Below are 5,969 nucleotides of genomic sequence, written 5' to 3'. Positions count from 1 at the left end.
CATTATGGCTGACTGTTGTTTGGTCTTTGGACTAAGTCACATTTTCCTACACAGGAAGGAACAAAATCTTATGCTGCAGATAACCTTTATTCCCAAGTGCTGACCGTTCCCCAAGAATGGGATTTGGGCCAAAATATGAGTTTGCACTATTGAATACATTATCTGGAAACATGCTAATTTCTGTATGTCTCCTAGCTTTTTTTTAAAAAACCAACATGTTTATTTCACTGCCTTACTAAGAAATAATCCTTTTCTTTCACCCCAGCCCCATGATTCTCATCTTCCTTAATAAAAAGTCCTACATCTGATCTTAAAGTCATTAGAAGCAAGTCAGTCACTGAACATAGGACACTGTAAAAGGAATAAATATTTTGGTGTTAGATCACAGTTCAGGCATGATCTCATTGACCAACACGGCAGGTTCAACAATCCATTCTAAACAGTGTTATCAAAAATAATACAATGGACAATTTAAAAGCATTGATAATTTGAATAAGGATCTTTATTTGAATATATTCCATACAACCAAAGTGATTATTGCACATTTACAAGCCTTAAGTGGCACTTAAGTGTGTAATATTCTGCTGGGGAACCAGGTCAGATGTTGAAATTCATTCCAGCTTTTCCATGGGGGGTGTTCTCAGAAACTCATTACCGCCTGATTCACTCATGTCCAATATAGTGGCATCTGGAACATAATGTTAATCTGGGTGTTAATTTAGATACCATTAAACATAAGTAAAACTAAACAGATTCATTGTTAATGCTGATCCTACAGAGACAGTTATCAGGAATGTTCCTGCAAAATATCTACATAACCAGATAGCATTACAAGTTTGAAAAAATCTACTTATTCAATATCTCAACTTCTTCAGCAACTTGAAGTGACAGTTATTATTGCTGTTAAGGTATTTCAAAAATTGCATAATCTTAATGCAAGGATTACAGTGATCAATAAAGGCAACATATTAAATTCAGATGACAGTTAGAGGAAAATTATTAAAGAGAATACTAAATAAATAAGGAAATAGAGAATTTGGGTGGCACAGTGGTTAAAACTGCAGCCTCACAGCGCCAGGGACCCAGGTTAGATTTTAGCCTTGGGTGACAATCTGTGTGGAGTTTGCACATTCTCCGTGTCTGCATGGGTTTTCTCCAGGTACTCCAGTTTCCTCCCACAGTCCAAAGATGTGCAGGTTAGGTGGATTGGCCATGCTAAATTGCCCATAGTGTTAGGTGCATTAGAGGGAAATGGGTCTTGATGGGTTGCTCTTTGGAGAGTGTGTGGACTTGAAAGGCCTGTTTCCACACTGTGGGGAATCTAATCTAATAGAAGTGCAGAGTTGACTGAATTGGAAAAAAGTGACAAAGTAGTATAATGTGGGTAAGTGTAAAGCTATTAATTTGGCTGGGAGAATAAAAATTAAGTGGAAAATGACTGCAGAACTCAGGTGCTGACATTGAGTGTTCTAGCCCATGACAATGACATGGGCATGTATAGCAAGCACAATGTTAACAATACTATTCTTTATTAAGAAAGCTGGCACATATGAAAACCACAATGAAGGATATATACACACCAATTCATGATTGACTAAAATAGATACTTAGCAGCCTACCCTATGAGGCTAGGTTAGGCAGGCTGAACTCATTAATTACTAAGTTAGTAATTAGAGGTATCCTGACTGAAGTCAAGTCTGTCCAGGTGAACTTGGAATGGGTGCCTCCATGAAGGACAGTTCATTCTTGAGTTCAGGAAGGAGATGAGGGAGACTTTTTTTTTTAAAAAAAAAGCTACGTTGCTCAACTCAAACTTTGATGTCCATCGGGAAGCAGGGTCACCTATTATGGATCATGTCTTTTTCTTAAAAAAGAAAGTGAGGTTATTGTTGTTAAGTGGGAAAATGGAGTAATTGGAGTAGTAATGTTGGAGGAGTAATTATCTTGCTCTATGAATTTATATCTGTGACAGACATTCATGCAATGCATTGCATACACTAACTATTTGCTTCATCCTCATCCCAGGTTAATCAGTCACTTTTAAAGCAATCTCAGTCATTAAGATGACCATCATGAGTATAAACGTTTTAACCCTGGACCAGATAAGGTCATTATCGAGAATGCTAGACTGTGTAATGTACATTTCTGGATAAGCACCTAAGTAGATTAGACTTCAGAGGCTTAGAAAAAAAAAATCAGTACAGCAGTCCCTGCAGAAATCAGAGGTAAACGAAATCAGAGGTAAACCAAATCTGCAACACCACCAGCAGATCCCAAATAACTAACATGTAAGCAATGCAAAGTCATCATGCCATAAAATAACTATAAAATGAAAACTGACACCTTGAATTGTGCTTACCTGGTGAAAATACAGCAGAGCGTGCTCTTTAAGAGATTTGCCAGGAGGGAAAGAAGCACAGGTACACTCCAGAAAATGTCAAACTTAGCCTTGAAAGCAAAGTTAACAATGTCCACCAACTGCAGTGGTCGATATGGTTTCATGGATCACTTGTGAACCCAGAACAGGTTAGTGCGGACAAGAGTTTTGTGCACATTACTGGCTTGGGATTTCTTCTCCTTGCATTTTCACGTTTCAGTTGGGCGCACCAGGCGAGTTTCTCCCAGAACCCAGTAATATCTACAAATAGGCAGGTCACAATATATTAATGATTACAACTACTTTTGAATTAAAGTCATATTCTGCAGAAACAATTCAGAGGTCATTATATACAATTATGTCATGATAAATTGAATGCTGCAAAGAATAAAATGGCTTACTGTAGCCCATAAGTATTTTCAGAGATCATGTATCAGCCTTGTACAGCCAAAAGTAAAAAATCAGGGATGTGAAAGCGACCAGGGCTGGAGTCAGAATTGCTGCTCCCTCAGTATTCAAACACTTTTCATAATTGATGGATACAAAGTTGGCTTTACAGTATGTGTGTGGTGGAGCATTATTTCTCAGACTGGAGGCCTGTGAAAAGCAGTGTTCTACAGGTACTATGTCCACTTGCATGTAATTTATATTAGGAATTTAGATGAGAATATAGGAGACATGGTTAGTAAGTTGTTGATGACATCAAAAATTGGTATTAAGATTACAAGAGATCTTTATCAATGGATCAGTGGGCTGAGGGGCAGATGGAATTTAATTTGAATAAATGGGAAGGATTGCATTTTTGGTAAAAAAAAACAAGGACAGGACACAAACAATTAAATGTTAGGTCCCAGAGTAGTGTTTAGAACAGATACTAGGAGTTTGGGTGCTTAATGCTTCAAAATTTGGGTCACAGGTAGACAGTGCAAGTTACAGCAGTGTTTAACATACTTATCTTGATTGCTCAAACATTTCAGAGGAGTTGGGATATCATGGTGAGGTACAAGACTTTGACAAGGCCTTTTCTTGAGTACTGTGTCCAGATCTGGTTGCCCTGCTATAGGAGGTTTACTATTAAATGGGAGGTGGTTCAGGAATGATTTACAAGGATGTTTGCCAGGAATAGAGAGCCTGAGTGACGAGGATAGGCCAGGACTTCCTCCCCCTCCCCCAACCTGGAGCATAGGAGGTTGAAGTGAGATTGTTATAGAAAAAAGGTCTGAGGAGGTACTGATAAGTTGAACAGCAAAGGTCTTTTCCATAGGATGGGAAAGTTAAAAACTAGGGGGCATATTTTTAAAGGGAGAACAAAGATTTAATGCGGACAAGAGGGGCAACTTTTAAAAAAGTGGTTAGTGTGCAGAACGAACTGCCAGAGGAAGCAGTCGATGCAGGTACAGGCCAAAAAAGTGGCCAGATGGGACAAATTTAGTTTGGGAAAATGGTCAGCGCAGACTAGTTGGACTGAAGGGTCTGTTGTCATGCTGTATGATTTAGTATCCTATATTTGTTACTCAACTTGGCATCCCGCCACAGAGGAAGCCAAATCAGGTCACCACGCTGGACAACACCTCATTTCAGTCCAAGAAACATTACCAGTCACTAATTCTTTAATTCAGTGTTCTAATGAAGTTCAATAAGCTATCACAAGGAACACCGTCGCTCATTTTAGTACTCAACTACCATTTCTTTGCCTACTTCATTCTCAAGCTGTTACTCTCAAGCATGGATTATTGCACACTTGGTTTGCATAACATATCTAAGCCTCCAAGCTAATTGCCAGGATCCTCCCAATACAGAAGATCAGATGGAAACAAAGTTGCAACTGGGTGAGCAAAACAGTACCCAGCACATGCATCAAACGTAGATTTGTTTTATTATAAAAAGCCTTAAACTTTTCAGTTGAAACAGCATTAGGACAGGAGATCAAAAGCTACAAAGAGACAGACAACAGCAAGATTCACAATGGCATTTGTTACTTTTCCCATTTAAGAAACCTATTACTCAATACTTTTCTAAATTAAAATTTGCAAAATTGATTTTGGAGTCAGATGTACAGCATGGAAACAGACCCTTCAATCCAACCCGTCCATGCCAACCAGATTTAGTTCCACCTGCCAGCACCTGGCCCATACCCCTCCAAACCCTTCCTATTCATATACCCATCCAAATGCCTCTTAAATGTTGCAATTGTACCAGCCTCCACCACTTCCTCTTGGCAGCTCATTCCATACACATACCACCCTCTGTGAAAAGGTTGCCACCTTAGGTCTCATCTTTCCCCTCTCACCCTAAACCTGTGCCCTCTAGTTCTGGATTCCCCGACACCAGGGAAAAGACTTTGTCTATTTATCCTATCCATGCTCCTCAATTTTGTAAACCGCTATGAGGTCACCCCTCAGCCTACAACACTCCAGGGAAAACAGCCCCAATCTGTTTAGCCTCTCCCTGTAGTTCAAATCCTCCAAACCTGGCAACATCCTTATAAATCGTTTCTGAACCCTATTCCAACAGTTGCCTCACCAATGTCCTGTATAGCCACAAAATGACTACCCAACTCCTGTACTCAATACTCTGACCAATAAAAAGAAAACGTACCAAACACCTTCTTCACTATCCTATCTACCTGCAGCTCCACTTTCAAGGAGCTATGAGCCTGCACTCCAAGGTCTCTTTGATCAGCAACACTCCCTAGGACCTTACCATTGGGTGTATAAGTCCTGCTAAGATTTGCTTTCCCAAAATAAATGTGAGTCCTGCACCTCACATTTATCAGAATTAAACTCCATCTGCCATTTCTCAGCCCAGTGGCCCATCTGGTCAAGATCCTGTTGTAATCTGAGAACCCTCTTCGCTGTCCGCTACACATCCAATTTTGGTGTTATCTGCAAATTTACTAACTGTGCCTCTTATGCTCACATCCAAAGCATTTATATAAATGATGAAAAGTAGAGGACCCAGCACCGATCCTTGTGGCACTCCACTGGTCACATTTGATTAAATCCTGAGCAGTAATCAGCAATGCCTTAAGGCAGTCTCATCACAGAAGGCTATGAAGACCATCGTGAGTTAAACATCATTTTCTGCTCAGTAAATCATTAATCTCAGATCCTTCTGGTTTTATAAAGCGAGTGCACGTGGCTGTTAGTGTCGAGTAAAGCAGGAGATTACAGAGAATTATCAATCTGCTAAAGAGTAAACCATCAGAAAGCTCCAGCGGACTGTCTCAGAGACCTACCGCCCACTCGCTCCAGACTCGGGTCATCCTTCAGCCGGAGCCCCGGCACCGCCAGCTCCACATTTCCACCCGGGATCTGAAAACGGGATTTCAAAGAGAGAAAAGTTCAAACGGGAGCCCTCTGGGCCCGGGGAGGGTCCCGGGAAATAAGGGGGAGGGGGATTGAGCCGGGCGGGGCCTTTCCCGGGAGATCACCGCCATCGGGACCATGTGGGGCGGATACAGGAGCCGACTCCCCGCCGCTACCCCAGCAGCTCCTTCCAGAACCTTCCCCAGAGAAAGACAGAGGCCGATAGCTACTTCCGGAGCACTATTTATTGCCACGGCGACCGGAAATCGCGGGCACGTGACCCC

The 5,969-nt window shown here is 41.2% G+C and overlaps 1 long non-coding RNA gene and 1 other non-coding gene across 2 annotated transcripts; both read right to left on the bottom strand.

The window, feature by feature from the left end:
- Positions 1-484: 484 nt before the first annotated feature.
- Positions 485-5,910, bottom strand: LOC122558049. The gene is made up of 3 exons (XR_006314024.1): positions 5,616-5,910; positions 2,360-2,638; positions 485-688 (listed from the first exon to the last, which is right to left on the bottom strand). It is a non-coding gene; the product is annotated as an uncharacterized LOC122558049 (long non-coding RNA).
- LOC122558148 lies at positions 5,383-5,462 on the bottom strand. Its single transcript, XR_006314049.1, has one exon. It is a non-coding gene; the product is annotated as a small nucleolar RNA SNORD35 (small nucleolar RNA).
- Positions 5,911-5,969: the final 59 nt, after the last annotated feature.

The sequence above is a fragment of the Chiloscyllium plagiosum genome, chromosome 16 (assembly GCF_004010195.1).
Source record: "Chiloscyllium plagiosum isolate BGI_BamShark_2017 chromosome 16, ASM401019v2, whole genome shotgun sequence".
In the NCBI taxonomy this organism is placed as follows: domain Eukaryota; kingdom Metazoa; phylum Chordata; class Chondrichthyes; order Orectolobiformes; family Hemiscylliidae; genus Chiloscyllium; species Chiloscyllium plagiosum.
The sequence above is the reverse complement of the archived record's forward strand: the minus strand, read 5'-3'. Positions and strand labels throughout refer to the sequence as shown.